A 19,191-nucleotide genomic window follows, 5' to 3' on the forward strand; every position below is an offset into this window, starting at 1 on the left:
ACGTTTTGAAGATTATTTTTGTAATAATTAAGAAACTGTATTAAACCATATTACACAACATAATTTTAAATTTTAGACATTTTATGCATTTAATAGTTTATGTATTTTATCGTTAGTTTTTTTTTGTCAACTGGCGGGGCTGCTACGATATTCCAACTGTCGGGACCAGACCTCCAGCAGGGGGTGCTGCAGCACCCCCAGCACCCCTACTTCCCACGGCTATGGCAGAGGCTCCACTAACATGTTGTTAATAACACACAGAGACGTCATGTTACCGGTATCACATATTATTCAGCCCACTTAAACGGAGCATACGTTTCATTTCAGCATACTGCCAGAGATAGCTTTAATTAATGAGCTGCAATAAACTACATTTCAGCATTTAAATTCCTACTTTTGAGCTTATTTTAGTGAAAGTAACTCAAAGTAACGCAAAAGTAGTGTAACACATTACAGTTCAGAGACAGTAATAATGTAAGGTACCTTATTACTTTAAAAAGACAGTAATAAGGAAGAAGTAACTTGCCTATCACTGTAACACATTGCTGTCCTACAAAATCCTGCCCAGAGTCTGGATGTAAAAGAAGATCTCATCTCATTACTGTAAAGGGTTTCCACCATGGCACTGGTTAGAGAGGCTGTGGGAGGCTGACTGCAGGTATGGGAACCGTGGGGGAATAATCTATAGGCGTTACTTTTGACATATATTTCAGTTTTTATTTTATTTTACACAGCAGACATGTTTGCTAACAGTAACCTATGGGAAGATGAATTTAATATTAGGGGGGAAATAGAATTACAGGTATACAAAACAACAATTGATTACCAATCAAGAATCTTCCAAATGAAGATTTCTTACCAGATTACCGCTACAAAAAAACTACTCAACATCTTTAATATTGAACCATAACCATTATTCTGTGATGAAGAAGAGGAAGACCAGATTTTTTATTGTCCATATGTTGCAAGTCTATGGTCTAATTCTTATTCTTTATTAGGATCCCCATTAGCACTAGCATAAGCGTTGGCTATTCTTCCTGGGGTCCTCACACACACATAAAACAAACATTAAACAAAACTAAAAGCGAAATAGAACAGCTCATTTCATCATATAAACAATGGTATACGAAGTGAAACAGAAATGGTCATCACATTTTAGCCATCATCACAAGGCCAAACCACAGGCACAGTTACATTTTACTCTGTAATGCTCATATAATGTTTTAGCAACCTTTTAAAATGTACTTGAGAATTTTCCTGAATTATGTGGACTGGTAAAGAGTTCCAGCTGACCATGGCTCTGTACATGACTGTTTTCTGTCTGATATTTGATTTAGATGTGGGTCATACGAACCTTCTTTCTATTGCAATTCAAAATTTAACAAAGTATAAGTGGACCTCTGTCTGACACTCAACCATTTAAGGGTCTCCAACATTTCAGTCACTCTGGTTCTGTAGGAGCACTGCAGTGCACATCGTGCTGCCTTATTTTGAGCTACTTGTAGTTTGTCTAGATCTTTTTCTGCAGCACTAGACCAAATAACAAAACAGTAATCAAGCTGTGACAGAACCAAAGCATCTAGAACTTGTCTACTGACATCTTTTGGCAAATATTTTACAATTCTTTTAACAAGTGACACACCACTTCCCATTTTACATAGAACATTATCAATTTGTATAGACCAAGATCATTTTTGATCCAGAGTTATACCTAACAATTTCGTTTCCTTGACCTGTTCAATTTCAATATGGTTTAAATGTAATAGCAATTTAGGTTCACCTTTTATCTGATGATTTGATCCTATTATTAAAGATTTAGTTTTTCCAGCATTAAGTACTAACTTATTATTTATGACCCACTCTGAGATCTGTTCTAGATCCTTGTTCATACAGGGGCTCAGCTCACTTGTAGATGAAGCTGCTCCATATATTGTCGAGTCATCTGCATGCATGACAATTTTGGATTCTTGTAGCACTAATGGTAGATCATTTGTAAAAATAGAAAATAAAAGTGGCCCCAAAAACTACCCCGAGGAACTCCACAAGTGACTGACTTAATCTTTGACAAACTTCCATTAAAAAAAACAGTTTGACATCGATTGGTCAAGTAACTTTCTACCCACCTCAGCGCATTCAGATTAAAACCATATTGTTTTAGCTTGTGCAACAACAATGGATGATCAATGACATCAAAGGCAGAACTAAAATCAAGTAGTACTGTACCCGCTAACTTCCTATCATCTACTTCCACCTTCCAGTCATCGGTCATTTGTGTTAAAGCAGTACATGTTGAATGGCCCGGCCGGTAAGCATGTTGATAATCAGTGTTAAGATTGTTACCTTCAAAGTATTTTTGTATTTGGTTAAAAATTATTCTCTCCATTATCTTTCCTAGTGCTGGTAACAAACTTATTGGGCGGCTATTTGTACCAGAAAATGGTCCAGCTGGATTTTTTTGCAAGTGGAATAATTTTTGCTATTTTCCATGCCTGTGGGCAAATACATTTTTCAATACTCAAATTGATGATATAGCAGATAGGCTCTGCAACCAAATTAGAAACATATCTTAGAAATTTACCATCTAAATGATCCACACCTGGCGGTTTATCATTACATTTACCTAGTAGACATTCAACATCTGCAATTGTCACTTTCTCTATTTTAAATTTACAATTCTTATTTTCCATAATTAAATCATTTATTAGAAAAGTGGAGTTCCTATTTATAGGTTGCTTCATATTTCTCCTCAAATCATTCACTTTATCAAACAAATAATCATTCAAATAATTAGCAATTTGTACTGGTTTAGTCAAGAATTTCCCTTCCACCTCAAGATATGTTGAGGTGGATTTCGGCTTACGGCCCATCATGCCATTTACTAAACTCCACAGCTGTTTCTTATCATCCTTAATATCTTTAATTTTATTTCCGTAATACAATTGTTTTTTCTTTTTATTTAATGCTGTAACATCATTTCTTAACCTTCTATAAATTTGCCCATCTGACTCATAACTTGATGAGAAAGCTACAATTTTGGCATCATCTCTTTGTTTCATTAGATCTCTTAATTCATCATCTAACCAGGGTGCTCTAAAGTTCCTTACTGTCAGTTTTCTAAGTGGTGCATGTTTATCAATCACTTGCATGAATAACAAATTAAATACTGCAAGAGCATCCTCTGGATTTAGTTTTTCAAAAATATTTTTCCAACATATCTTTTGAACATCCTTTATAAATGACTCTTCACAAAAACATTTCATTGATCTCCTCACAATTACTTTCAGTCCTGCTTTTGGCACCTTTGTCTTTCTCACGATAATTATTAAATTATGATCAGTACACCCTACTGGAATTGATATTGCCTGTGAACATAAATGGCTTACATTTGTAAATATATGATCAATACAAGTTACACTTGTTGCTCCACCTTTCTTTATGCATATCCTAGTAGGTTTAGTCACCATTTCTACCAAGTTACATGTATTAGCTATTGTCTGCAACTTGTTTTTTAAGACACAGTGGGACATATTCCAGTCAATGTTTAAATCACCGATAAAATAAATCTCTCTATCAAGATCACAAACTTTATCTAACATTTGACATACTTTTTCTAAATACAAGCAACACAACATACAAGTAACACAACTTCAACCACACACACCATCACACACACAACCCCACACCTCACTGCCCATAGATGCTATCCATGTGCATACTCACTCACCTCAACGAGCAGCACGGTAGCTCCATAACAATTTAGATAATTACCTTTGTGTTAAATACATTCATGGTAATGTCTTGCAACGCAAGATCAAATTTATAAATCAATAAATCAAAATGACATTTTTAGGAGGAATGAACAACAATAGAGACCAGTTAAAATTGGCCTCTATTCAAAATCTATTAAACGTAATCTCATAGTCGCAGTTGATGAAATAAATAACTTAAAATAAGGTAGTAGATAACTCATAGGCCAGTGAATATTGGCCTACAATGAATAAATTCGCAATACACCAAAACTGCAACAATTCCCTTTGCATAATATAATTCATTTCATCTCCTAATATGCATAAACATACCATCTAATTATGTCATGTCCATCAGTCATTTCCCACCTCTATTTCAGCTTTGAGCTGAAACCGGGTTTATCACTGTTTGGTCTAAGATTCAAAATTGTCTGAAGACACTCAATATTGATTTCAGATTTACACCTTTTAATATTTTATTTGGGCTTTTAGATGAAGAAAGTACACAGATAATAAATACAATTAAAGCTGCAAGCAGCGATGAGCGGGTCTGAGACGCTGGCAGGATGTTGTCACAACGTCGACATGTGTCGCGCAGGTGTTTTCCAGAGTCACTCGTTAGAAAAGGCGGGAAATTTCAGGCTGATCGGACGACATTCATGGGAGTTACAGCATTAACACAAACATGATCTGTCGCCATGGCAACGGCATATGATGACATCCCATAATACTCCTAGATGTGTTCAGGGCTGCATCAATATCAAACATGTTACGTTTTAGGTCATTTGGAGCATGTTAACTGGAGTTAAGAGAAAAACGTGTTGCCATGGCAACGGCATACGATGACATCACATAATTAACATAGAGCTGGTCAGCGTGTGGCCAGTAACCATTATCTGCAGTCTGGTGCGATTTGGTTGATTTCCCATTGACTTATGATGACAACGTGTTTTATGGCGAGCATTGACTTTCCATGGCAACGGCATATGGTAACATCCCATACTTAACATAGAGCTGTTCAGGGCCGGACCAGTAACCATTATCAGCAGTCTGGTGCCGTTTAGACGATTTTCCATTGAGTTAAGATGACATCGTGTTTGATGGCGAGCATTGCGTTCCCATGGCAACGGCATACGATGACATCTCATAATTAACATAGAGCTCTTCAGGGGCGGACCATTAACCATTATCTGAGGTCTGATGGCGTTCGTACCATTTTCCATTGACTTACAATGACAACGTGTTTTATGGCGAGCATTGCGTTTCCATGGCAACGGCATGTAATGGCACCCCATAATTAACATAGAACTGTTCAGGGTGTGTCCAGTAACCATTATCTGAGGTCTGGTGCCATTTGGACGATTTTCCATTGACTTACAATGACAACGTGTTTTATGGCGAGCATTGCATTTCCATGGCAACGGACTACGGTGAGATCCCATAATTAACATACAGCTGTTCAGGGCCGCACCATCAATAATAATGTGCAGTCTGGTGCCCTTTAGACGATTTTTCATTGACTTATGATGACAACGTGTTTTATGGCGAGCATTGCATTTCAATGGCAACGGCACATGGTGACACCCCATAATTAACATAGAGCTGTTCAGGGGCGGACCATTAACCATTATCTGAGGTCTGGTTGCGTTCGGTCGATTTTCCATTGAGTTATAATGACAACGTGTGTTATGGCGAGCATTGCGTTTCCATGGCAACGGCCTACAGAGATCGCAGATTTGGCTTGGAGCTGTTGAGGCATGGACCGGTGACATATAGGTGAAGATTGGGTGATGATCGGACCTTGTCCATTGGAGTTACAGCGACATCGTGTTTTTTGGCAAGGGATGCGTTGCCATGGCAACGCCACATTTTGTAATGTAAACTTTGACGTAGAGCTGTTCAGGGCAGCAGTGTTAACCATCATGTGGCGTTTGGTGACTTTCTGAGCATGTCGGTTGGAGTTATGACGTCATCATGTTCCATGGCGAGGGGTCGCCGAAAATCGCACGCGAACTTTGGCGCTAAATAACGAAGAAGCTACCCTACGATTTTCGAGCCAATCGGACAAGGCCCCTCGGAGGAGTTCGTTTAAATATGAGGGCCGAAAAACGCGATAAATCGCGTTTTTCCGACGCCAAATTCAAAATGGCTGAATTCCTGTACATTATTTCGTACTGGCCCAAGAGGCTTTTTTGTTCGTCTCCGGACCCTGGATATGCTTAGCGATTTTCGTTCGTTTCCGATAAAGTGAAAGTTGGGGGAGACGTCTATTTTCACCAGCGCTAACGCGCTGGCAAATTTTCAGGACTTTTCACATATGTTTCGGGGGTCAAATTAACGTTCAAAGTGGAAAAATAAAAGAATAAATTATCAGAATAATAATAATAATAATCGGACCAATTTCAATAATGTTGGGGCTACTCTGTTGTTAAGATTTCGGACCCCTTCACTGGGCTTTTGCCCCTTGTTTTCCCTGTTTTGTATGGGTTTTGCATGGTTATCGCTCGCTTCGCGAACGACCAATTTCAATAGGGTCTTCGACAGCCTCTGGTCTCAGACCCTAATTATTTGTCTGGCTAAAATAATTATTCTTAAAACTCAATCAAGGAGACATCTGAATTAAAGGTGTTTGAAGAGTAAATGAAAAAAACAATTTCTTCTGGAAAAAATTGTTGCCACAAATAATCAAAGGGTGTCTCAACACACCATGTAATGGGAAACAATCATCACTAACGAGGAGTGGATGTGTGTGTTTGTTTGGTAGTGGGCTGTCAACGTATTTTATTTATTTTTGTTTATGAAATGTTGAAGCGTTCCTACTGACTGTACCTTTATTTGTTCTGTTTTTGTTTTTTGTATTAGATGGGAATGTCATCTCCCATATGTTATTGTTATGTACATGTTTGTGTCTCCCTGTACAAAAAGATGTGCCGTCAACATACAGCTCACACGAGTTGCATAAGCAGTCCTCATGTTCCTGCTCTCCTGACATTTAAATCTATCCTTCAGTTGCTCTTTTTGGATCTCCTCCAACTCATAATACAAACCATCATGCTCTTAAGCTGCTAAATGCTCCACTCACTACAAAGTTACACGTAACACTAATCAGATTACACACGGTAATGTAAGTCGTTACTGTTGATAACAGCAGTGATTACAGTACAGTTACTAAGCAGGAAATGATCTTGTTACTTATGTTACTTTAAGGTTTTCATGGATGAGGAGATGGAGCAGAAAAGTCTCAAAGATAAACTGGCTCATTCCAGCGTACATGGTGGAGGAAATGTTGGCCGTTCCATGGTGGAATCGCCATCTTTCCCAAACATACTGAGCGAGAAACAGATAATGGGTTGGCTACTTCTGATGGCTAGAGAAAAAATGATGTTCACACAGAGATCAGGAACAGAGGTCTGTGTTCAGTGTATTGACCTTAATAACTTTATATTGGTATTTGTCAGTAGATTAATAGTGCATCTCAGGTGATGTTACAGAGTAATCCAAAAGTAATGTAACCCGGAGTGACTCATTCTTTTTTAGCCGTGAGTCATTTAGTAAAGTTAGTAAGTAACTAGTAATGTGTAATGCATGACTTGTTTTGAGTAACTACTCGAACACCTTCTATAATCAACAGCTATTTTCAACAAGGGTTGAAGAAGGCAGAAAAACCAAATGAAAAAGCGAAAGTAAGCACAGATGCTATGTAGTGCTGAGTGACCGTTCAGTGTGTTCAGGAAACCCACACACACACACACACACACACACACACACACACACACACACACACACACACACACACACACACACACACACACACACACACACACACACACACACACACACACAGCTGATAAATTATGTAACACTTTGGGAGGCGGCAGAAGTTAAATTGGCTCATGTTAACAGCAGGATTTAGAATAATTAGCAGTCGATCTGGAAATGATCTTCAGGTGTTCAGAGCTGACCTCTTTATGAAGACAATTGACTGTCTGGATTTAGATGTATGTGTGGTATTTTAGTTTCCAGTTCAGACACTCTTAGTTACTTAGTTACCGTCGTGTTATGAGATATACCTTAAAAAGAGGCTCCAGGCTAGACATACTATAAATCCTATCAAAATCATTTTTAAAAAATGAATTAAATTAAATGTTTTGTAGCCATTGATAGATATCATTCAAGTATGCAGTGGAGAGTGTTAGCTGGGGCTAAACACACCTGTGTGTGTTGAAGTACATTCATCAGACGGCCAGGGTCAGTCCTTCAGGGTGCTTTTCTATAAGCTCTCAGACTGAGATGCATTCCTCTGAATGAACCTTCTGTCAAGCACTCCATGCTCTTTGTTGTTTACGTGAGGAGCGAGCTTCAGCTGCTCAGACAAATCAGTGGTGAGTGGAGGAGGATCAACCCGGTTTACACCAAACTCCCAGCAATCAAAGAGAAGTTGACAGAGTAATCCATCCACTACATCACATTTATCTACATAAGTCTGCCTGAAGCATACAGTGGGGCAAAAAAGTATTTAGTCAGCCACCAATTGTGCAAGTTCTCCCATTTAAAAAGATGAGAGAGGCCTGTAATTTTCATCATAGGTATACCTCAACTATGAGAGACAGAATGAGAAAAAAAAATCCAGGAAATCACATTGTAGGATTTTTAATGAATTTATTTTCAAATTATTGTGGAAAATAAGTATTTGGTCAATAACAAAAGTTCATCTCAATACTTTGTTATATACCCTTTGTTGGCAATGACAGAGGTCAAACGTTTTCTGTAAGTCTTCACAAGGTTTTCACACACTGTTGCTGGTATTTTGGCCCATTCCTCCATGCAGATCTCCTCTAAAGCAGTGATGTTATGGGGCTGTCGCTGGGCAACACGGACTTTCAACTCCCTCCAAAGATTTTCTATGGGGTTGAGATCTGGAGACTGGCTAGGCCACTCCAGGACCTTGAAATGCTTCTTACGAAGCCACTCCTTCGTTGCCCTGGCGGTGTGTTTGGGATCATTGTCATGCTGAAAGACCCAGCCACGCTTCATCTTCAGTGCCCTTGCTGATGGAAGGAGGTTTTCACTCAAAATCTCACGATACATGGCCCCATTCATTCTTTCCTTTACACGGATCAGTCGTCCTGGTCCCTTTGCAGAGAAACAGCCCCAAAGCCTGATGTTTCCACCCCCATGCTTCACAGTAGGTATGGTGTTCTTTGGATGCAACTCTGCATTCTTTCTCCTCCAAACACGACGAGTTGAGTTTTTACCAAAAAGTTCTATTTTGGTTTCATCTGACCATATGACATTCTCCCAATCCTCTTCTGGATCATCCAAATGCCCTCTAGCAAACTTCAGACGGGCCTGGACATGTACTGGCTTAAGCAGGGGGACACGTCTGGAACTGCAGGATTTAAGTCTCTGACGGCGTAGTGTGTTACTGATGGTAGCCTCTGTTACTTTGGTCCCAGCTCTCTGCAGGTCATTCACTAGGTCCCCCCGTGTGGTTCTGGGATTTTTCCTCACCGTTCTTGTGATCATTTTGACCCCACGGGGTGAGATCTTGTGTGGAGCCCCAGATTGAGGGAGATTAGCAGTGGTCTTGTATGTCTTCCATTTTCTAATAATTGCTCCCACAGTTGATTTCTTCACACCAAGCTGCTTACCTATTGCAGATTCAGTTTTCCCAGCCTGGTGCAGGTCTACAATTTTGTCTCTGGTCTCCTTTGACAGCTCTTTGGTCTTGGCCATAGTGGAGTTTGGAGTATGACTGTTTGAGGTTGTGGACAGGTGTCTTTTATACTGATAACGAGTTCAAAAAGGTGCCATTAATACAGGTAACGGGTGGAGGACAGAGGAGCCTCTTAAAGAAGAAGTTACAGGTCTGTGAGAGCCAGAAATCTTGCTTGTTTGTAGGTGACCAAATACTTATTTTACAGAAGAATTTACCAATTAATTCATTAAAAATCCTACAATGTGATTTTCTGGATTTTTTTTTCTCATTCTGTCTCTCATAGTTGAAGTATACCTATGATAAAAATTACAGGCCTCTCTCATCTTTTTAAATGGGAGAACTTGCACAATTGGTGGCTGACTAAATACTTTTTTGCCCCACTGTATATACAGTCTACGGTCTGAAGAAGCTGTTGGCTCATATAATGAAAAAACACAGAGGATGGTTTCATTCTGAAAGTAGTAAAACCAACATTGAGAAGGGTGACCAGGTGTCCCGCTTTGTGTGGGACTGCAGAGCATATTTATGATTTGTCCCACACATTTTGCAGATGCCCCGCATTTGATTGACACTTGCCCATTTAAAACTTTAGACTCAGTTTGTTATTCTATTTGATTATTATTATTTGTGGGCTGTATATCACTTCAATGCACTTTTGTAGATCTATAGTAAAAGAGAGGGATGGGGAAAAAACAGTGAGAGTAAGGAGTCACAGCTCTGGTCCTGGGGTCTGCCTGAGAAGGGTCTGTGTCAAATAAACCTCAGTAGGACCCCAATAAGAACAAGGATCGCCAGTTGTACACTATTGTTTTTTTTACGTGGCTACTTAAAGGTCCCCAATTTTGCAAAATGCACTTTTTGATGTAATTTATACATAAATATAATTATGTCCAGCAGTGGCTCAGTCAGTAGGGGCTTGGACTGGGAATCGTAGCGTTGCCGGTTCAAGTCCCTGAACAGACTTGAAAATATGGAAGGTGGACTACTACTAGGCCCTGCTGTGGTGTCCTTGAGCAAGGCACCGGAAACCTCCAATCCCCCCTCCCCATTGCTCCCCAGGCGCTGCACGATAGCTGCCCACTGCTCCTAGTACTAGGATGGGTTAAATGCAGAGGACCAATTTCACTGTGTGTGCTCTGCTGTGTGCATGTATGTGACTAATAAAGAGGGTTTCATCCTCCGATTCTATTCTATCCCCGGTGTGTAAGGAGACTCACAGTGTCAGAAAATACAACCCTCTCTCTTTTCCTCCTTACCCACATCTTTAAAAACGGGGTGATCCAGATTTGCTGCAGACTTGACGTCATAAGGAAAATATGGGCTGGCTTTACATTGAACTGCTGGCAACGTCCCGCTCACGTGACATGTCCCAACCTATTGTCCCCCATATACAGTCGGGGAGCTGAATCCCCTTCCCAGCTGTGTGTGTGAGTGTTCATCAGGATGTCTGCAGGAGGGACTTATTCGAGTTGTTGTATAACAAATATAATGTCTCTGTTCTAGTGGTAAACACTGGAGAAAGAACAAGCTATTTGTTATATCAGAAACAATGCGCCACGTGTTTTGGAAGTAATTTGGTCTGTGTTTACATTAGCAGGCATCGCTAACGCTGTACTGGAGAGACTGTGTGTAATATAAAGGTCCTGTCCTTGTGGTAAACCGAGAGAGAGAAACGTTTGAGCTCCATACTGTTTCAGAGATAATGCTGGATGTGGTTTGGAACATAATATGGCGTTTAATCACGGCAGCCTTTAGCTGAGTTTCTCCCGGTGAAAAAACTCTCTTCAGACATGATGCTCCAAAGGGGCGTGGCCAGCAGCAGCTCCAAAGGGGCGTGGCCAGCAGCAGCTAGTTCATTTAAAGCTACAGTCACATAATCAGCACTTCAGGAACAGGGCTGAAATAGAGTGGGATGAGGCATGCTACAATGGGGGATCTGTTTGGTATTTTGAGCAAAACACTTCACAGACAAGTTTTGTAGAGATATGAGACCTATAATATATTGTTCAAATATAGCATAATAGGAGACCTTTAAGAAAAAAAATCAATCATTTGGCACAAGATATTGATTTTAAACAGTTTGGTGCTTTTTTAAGAAACAGAACGTCCCTACAGTACTAACTGCATTTAATCATACATTGCTAGAGCCCATACTGTGGTTTTTTCAGTTGTCAATATGTGTAGGTTTTTGCTCTCTATATTCATGAAAAAGGAGATATGCCATGGTCGTCTCTGATGAGAAATGTAGGTTGTTTTGTGCTAAGTGGCACTTCTTTCTGGGGATTGACATGAGTGGACGTGGTCCTCCAGAGCCCATTATCAGAACATTGATATTGACCAATCAGAACCAGTTATTCAATGAAGCTCTCTAATGATAGGTGTGAGCATTGGCTCAGTAAAAGTTAGGGCAGTAAAAGAAGAAGAGCAGGTCCTCCTCTGTGTGCCTGTACGTCACTTCAATTACAACAATCATAATTACAGTAACATGTTTTAATGAGAAACCATTAGCTGACGTTTACAGAGAGTAATAACAAAGCAGTGTGTTGTTTCCTCTGGGCAGTGCTGCTGTGAACTGTTCACCTCAAACAGTATATCTTGCCTAATCTCCCCATGAATGTCAATAGAGACAGATATCGGAGACACCTGAATAAAGAGTCAGCAATAAAGAAAGTTGTTACATGAATTTACAGAAAAGAACAGAACCATCATTATTCTTATTATAAATACATTTTCCAGTCCAAAGGCCAGCTGTTAAAAACAGAACAGTTTAATGCTGTAGAGTGTGTGCAGTCATCACTGTAAAACACACTCAATAGCTTACATGGCCGGGAGCAGAACATTTCAACTTAGACACTTACTAATTATCATCATTTTACATTATTACTAACCGATGCAGCTCAAATTTAATTTGCTCCATTCGATTATGGGATTGTTAACAGAAAGTAGTTAACATACCATAATACTAATGTTTGAGGCTTCTGTGTAGATGTAGTGAATGATGTGTGAGTTTTTTTGTCTTTCATATATTGCATAGATAAACTTCTCTTTTTTAACCGCCTACCTCCCATACACACACACACACACACACACACACACAGACACACACACTCACACACACACACACACACACAGCTGTGCATTGTCAGTGTTTACCTTTAAAGGCATTTGTAGCCGGTAGGTCAGTTTCCTGCATACTGCTCCTTCCTGCTCTGCGATGGATGCCAACAGACAAACCCTAACTGGTCCGAGCCACGGCCACTGGGGGGAGGGAGGGGGGCCGAGAGGAAGGGGCGGCGCCTGCCAGTCTCACAGCCATATTTCTTCATCAACAGTCCATGTGCGGGGATAAAAGGCCACTGTCTCTGACAGTGTGCAGCAGGCGACTGTCACACAGCCACTGGAGCTCTGAGGACACAGCTGACTGAGGACTGTCTCCTGACAGAGCACAGGACAGGGCGGTATGGCTGGGAGGAAAGAGGTCTGGGTCAGTTAAAAGAGGATGGAAGGAGGTTAAAGAAGTGTCAGTATGGCCTTGGTTGAACTTTATCCTCCTAGCAGCAGGTCTACAGCCATGGCCAGCACCCGTCCTCCTGCAGGTGAGCTTCAGAGCCTCTTTGCTATCTGTGAGCTAAGAGCCTTTATTGTCTCTCAGTGTGTCCCCCTCAGATGTGTCTCTTAAACTCAGCTCGGATTAACATGTCGCTTACTCTGATTCTCCAGGATCAGTTGCTATTTCTTGTTCCCGTGGTTTCTTGCCTCCCGTCCTCTCTTTCTCCTCTTATGTCTTTTGTCCCGCTGCTGCAGACCCAGGCTGAGACAGTGCACTGAGGCTCTCTCACACCGGCACCCCCGCTGGAGAAAGAAACACAGACAGGGGGAGAAACTCAGTGAATACAGCCCAGCAGAACATGGGCAGCGCCGGCTGTTGACCTGCGATGACCAGTTGAGAAAAGTCCACAAAAACAACACTCTTCCACATCCCCCCATCACCCCCCCCCCCACACACACACACACACACTGCAGAAGACACTAGTCGCCAGTCTCAGATTGGATAGCAGGTGGGTGGCTGCCTGGCATGCCCCCCTTTAGTTCCTCTCGCCCACTATCCTCTTACATGAAAGGGAAAGTTCTTTCTCTGAGAGCCACATGTCAGCGTGCCACTTTGAAGTCTGTCTGATAAACAGGGCTGGGGAGGCTAGGGCCTAGGAAACAACACAACTTTATTTACATTTCAAAAGTGCCAAGTGCCATTTTTTGGGAGAACAGAGAAGGGATAAAGCGGGGGAATCTGAGGATGAGCGGTTTGGTTAAAAGAAAACACCTACTCTTTCTGTTGTCATTGAACACATACAGGATAAAATGAGAGTGTTGGACAGATAGATCAGAGAGCTGGAGTATGATGGGGATGAAGAGGAATCACAGGGAAGATGTGAGAAAAGGCAAACAAGGGAAACATCCTGCAGGAAGAGAATAGTTATGCTGCACAGCTGAAGAATAGGCGAGGGGGGGGGAAGGAAAGCAGGAATTTCATGGTGCGAAAATCAGACAGACGGTAAACAAACACACGCCCTGTCTGAGAGGCTCCACAGATCTCAGTGAGCTGATCTTATCTCTGCTGCATTTCCCTGTTCTTATCGAGTATCACACAACAGCATGTGCCATGACAAATGGAAAAGCCAGGTCCAGGACTGGGCTATCGAGATGTGGGTGGGGGGCTATCTACTTCTTCATGTGGCTAACCAATGAGGATCAAGGAGATGAACAGAATGTTAGGAAGCGAACGTAAAGACACGATATGATAGGAAACAGTCCACACTATTACACCGTTAGCGCAACATTATCAGAGATTAATCCTGGCTTTGATAATGAGAGGAATCCACAAGAGAGATAAGGTGTGGGTGTGTGTGTGTGTGTGTGTGTGTGTGTGTGTGTGTGTGTGTGTGTGTGTGTGTGTGTGTGTGTGAGTGTATTAGACTAATAACCTAAAGCGTATCCCTGTTCAGGCCAATGGAGTTCACAATCTAAGAGATGATGCAGCAATGTCTTACTCTTCTTTTACTTAGAAGAGTAAGACATTGACTGATCCGTTCTACAAGTCATTCTACTTCCTAAACCTTGGATGCTAAGCAGTATGAGATTAAACTTTGAATGTGGTGCCTGATTCTCCATTGGCAGGTTCTGCTTGTATTGATGTCTCTAAGCTTTTCATGAAATAACATTTTATCTTCCTTTTTTCCTTCAGTTCTTCCTTCCTGTTTTCCTTCCCTTCTATTCTTCTCTTTTTTGCTCTCGACCTCTGTTCTTTCATTCCTTTTTTCCTTCCCTCCCCCCCTTTTCATTCCCTTGCCCAGGAATAACAGAAACTATCTCGTAGATTCATCTACACTGAAAAAACTGAAACAGTGACTTTAATTAAATGTATTATTATCAGATTTCACACAAATGTATTAGGTCAGTTGAAAGTATAATGATATAATATTAAGTTGACCCTAATATTTGATTTAACTTGATTTATTGCTTTCAACTAACCTAATACAGGAATGTGAAATGTGTTGACTAAATACATTTAATTAAAGTCAATCTTTCCGATTTGTCAGTGTGGTAAGAAGGATTCCTTTTCTAGTTTTGACATAATTGCTCCCTTCGTTCCTTCTTCCATCCTTTTCCTTACTTTTTTTTGCTTCCTCTCTAACGTCTTACCTCACTACTTCCCAATATTTCAGCTCTGCCAAAGGGGGTTATGTTGTGGTTTTTCTGTTGGTCTGTTATCTGAATTGAAGAGAAATACTGCTCTGATTATCCTGAGACTCAGAGGGAGGTGAAGCGAGGTCAAGGAACGACCCATTTCATTTGTGAGTGGATCTGGCGGATGCATCACTTTCTCTGTGTACTACGGCTGATTCCTTGCCACAGCAGCCGGGTCCTAGAGCGACCCCTGACCTTGGCTGCATCTCTGCCCCTTTCCAGTCAAACAGTTTTATCCGTGTGATTAAAGCAAAAAGAGACACAACACTTGCTGTACTCGGATATCAGTTCCAGAAGAACATTAGCATCAACAAAACAAAAAACTTCATTTTTGCTTGTCTTTGGTTGCATGTGAGCAGACTATTTTAACTCATTTTTGTCTGAGGTGGAGCAGTCGGGCGCAGCTGTACAGAAACAGACAGACATTAAATAGGCATATTTCAGTAACTGAAAACCACATTATTGTAAAGTGCGTATTATTTGTATAGGTCTATTCTGGTGAAGAAATTAAAATATCATATGGTCTCTTCAGGAGTCTGGAGTAAGGACTTTATATCTGATTCTATTCTATTATACCTGTTATATTATCAATGTTACGTTATTATGCATAACGTGGGTGATCAGGTAGCTGCTCTGTCAATACCTGACTCATTAGCTCTGTCTGCCAACTTCCTGTTAGTCAGTCCAGCCTAACCCTGCTGACCGTCTGTCCACGGTTCATCTGAGGACATAAACTACTACTGTCCATATGTGTGTGTGTGTGTGTGTGTGTGTGTGTGTGTGTTTGTGTGTGTGTGTGTGTGTTTGCTGTTTGACGACGGGGTTTGAACCTTCTGGTGCTGTTTGTCTGCGCCCTTGTTATTTAAGGACACCTCATGGTCTTCTGTGTTCTCTCTGGATCTATCCGGATGTGAGACTTCAAAGTCTGAGCAGCCCAGAGAACAAAAAAGTTAGAAAAACACCAAAGCGGCAGAGTCTATAATGAAAATAGGAAAGATACATATCAGGCCACAGGACTCAAGTGTCAAATCCCTGCACATTGTACGCCTTTCGGGACATAAATGTAACCCTTTATTTATTCATGAAACATGTCAACTCAAACCTTTAGTATACAGTAAGTAGCTTTAGCCCTGCTGTAATGAAGCTGTTATTGACCTCTGACCTACCTGAAGTTGATCAAAAAGGAGCTCTTTTATCATGTTTCTGTGGGTAGTATCTGTCTTTTTAACTAATGAGAATAATTAGCAATCCTAACAGCTAGCTCTGACTCCTCTGCCGGGTCACACAGGGACATGGTCTTATCAGCGAGGCAGCAGTCAGACAAACACAGCGAGAGGAACAGACCAGGGGGCCGGTCGCATCTGGCACACTGAAAATCCAAACATGCTGAGAATGTGATTGCATAACAAACTAAGAACTGGGGCTACTGAGGTGATCCAGAGCTGTGCTGCAACAGTTGTCGGGGAAAAGAGTCACTTAAAAACGTAGCTCTCATTCTGTGTGTATTTGGTCTGACTTTTATCTAGCAGTCTCGAAAAGAGGAGATATTAAATGACTCTCTGCAGGACAATAAAGCTGTGTGGATGTCTCTGAGATTTCTTCAGATTCAATCAATGATGGCACCTGTAAACACAGTGTGCACGGGGATAAAGAGACGTTGCTGAATAAGCCCCCATGTATTGATGAAACAAAAAGTTGGTGTAGTAATTTGTAGTCGACCCTCTCTCACAGCCTGGGGACAGTGTTCTTTTACAGTCCAGCTGTCAAAATCCAGATGAGCAGAGTTGATGAAGTCTCGTCTTGGTGTCTTCTATTGTTTTTCTGTGCCATCACAACTATCAGGCAGCAGGGAATACTTTGCTGTGTCAGTCTACATCTTCTAAGTGATGGTTTTGTGGGACCAAAGACAACCTGAAGATACTACACAGTGCAGAAAAAATAACTTAACATCCATCCATCTTCTCCCGCTTTTCCATCAGGGTCGCAGAGGTAACAGCTCCAGCAGGGAGCCCCAAACTTTCCTTTCCCTGGCCACATCAACCAGCTCTGACTGGGGGATTCCAAGGCGCTCCCAGGCCAGCGAAGAGATATAATCCCTCCACCTGGTCCTAGGTCTACACCTCGGTCTTTTCCCAGCTGGACGTGCCTGGAACACCTCCCTAGGGAGGCGCCCAGGTGGCATCCTCACTAGGTGCCCGAACCACCTCAACTGGCTCCTTTCAACGCGAAGGAGCAGCGGTTCTGCTCCGAGTCCCTCCCGGATGACTGAACTTCTCACCTTATCCCTAAGGGAGATGCTAGCCACCCTGCGGAGAAATCCCATTTCGGCCGCTTGTATCCGCGATCTCGTTCTTTCGGTCATGACCCATCCTTCATGACCATAGGTGAGGGTAGGAACGAAGATGGCCCGGTAGACAGAGAGCTTTGCCTTCTGGCTCAGCTCTCTTTTCGTCACAACGGTGCGGTAAAGCGACTGCAGTACCGCTCCCGCAGCTCCGATTCTCCGGCCCATCTCACGCTCCATTGTTCCCTCACTCGAGAACAAGACCCCGAGATACTTGAACTCCTTCACTTGGGGTAAGGCTTCATTCCCTACCTGGAGTGGACAGTCCATCGGTTTCCTGCTGAGAACCATGGCCTCAGATTTGGAGGTGCTGATCCTCATCCCAGCCGCTTCACACTCGGCCGCGAACCGATCCAGTGAGTGCTGAAGGTCACAGACCGATGAAGCCATTAGGACCACATCATCTGCAAAAAGCAGTGGTGCAATCCTTAGCCCACCGAACTGCAGACCCCCTCCCCCACGACTACGCCTCGAAATCCTGTCCATGAATATCACAAACAGGATTGGTGACAAAGCGCAGCCCTGGCGGAGGCCAACCCTCACCGGAAATCGGTCCGACGTGCTGCCAAGGACCCGGACACAGCTCTTGCTTTGAGAGTACAGAGATTGGATGGCCCTGAGTAGAGACCCCCTCACCCCATACTCCCGCAGCACCTCCCACAGTATCTCCCTGGAAACCCGGTCATACGCCTTCTCCAAATCCACAAAGCACATGTAGACCGGATGAGCGTACTCCCAGGCCCCCTCCAGGATCCTTGCGAGAGTGAAAAGCTGGTCCGTCGTTCCACGACCAGGACGAAAACCGCATTGTTCCTCTTCAATCTGAGGTTCGACAATCGGCCGGACCCTCCTTTCCAGCACCTTAAAGTAAACTTTCCCCGGGAGGCTGAGTAATGTGATGCCTCTGTAATTGGCACACACCCTCTGATCCCCCTTTTTAAAGAGAGGAACCACCACCCCGGTCTGCCACTCCTTTGGTACTGTTTCCGACTTCCACGCAATGTTGATGAGACGTGTCAACCATGACAGTCCCTCAACACCCAGAGCCTTCAGCTCATCCACCCCCAGGGCTTTGCCACTGTGGAGTTGTTTAACTACCTCAGTGACTTCCCCCCGTGAGATTGGAATTGATCCCCCTTCATACTCCAGCTCCGCCTCTAACATAGAGGGCGGAGTTGTCGGATTCAGGAGTTCCTCAAAGTGTTCCTTCCACCGCCCTAACACACTATCAGTTGAGGTCAACAGCGTCCCATCCTTACTGTACACAGCTTGGATGGTTCCCTGCTTCCCCCTCCTGAGGTGTCGGACGGTATTCCACAACAACTTTGGTGCCGACGAAAGTCCTTCTCCATGGCTTCTCCGAACTTCTCCCACACCCGCTGCTTTGCCTCGGCCACGGCTGAGGCTGCTGCCCTTCGGGCCCGTCGATACCTTGCAACTTCGTCAGGAGTACCTAGGGATAACATATCCCGGAAGACCTCCTTCTTCAGTCGGACGGCTTCCCTGACCACCGGTGTCCACCAGGAGGTTCGAGGGTTACCGCCCCTTGAGGCACCTAAAACCTTGAGACCACAGCTCCCCGCCGCAGCTTCGGCAATGGAGGCTTTGAACACCGCCCACTCTGGTTCAATGTCCCC

This window comes from Eleginops maclovinus, chromosome 3 (genome assembly GCF_036324505.1).
Source record: "Eleginops maclovinus isolate JMC-PN-2008 ecotype Puerto Natales chromosome 3, JC_Emac_rtc_rv5, whole genome shotgun sequence".
Classification (NCBI taxonomy): domain Eukaryota; kingdom Metazoa; phylum Chordata; class Actinopteri; order Perciformes; family Eleginopidae; genus Eleginops; species Eleginops maclovinus.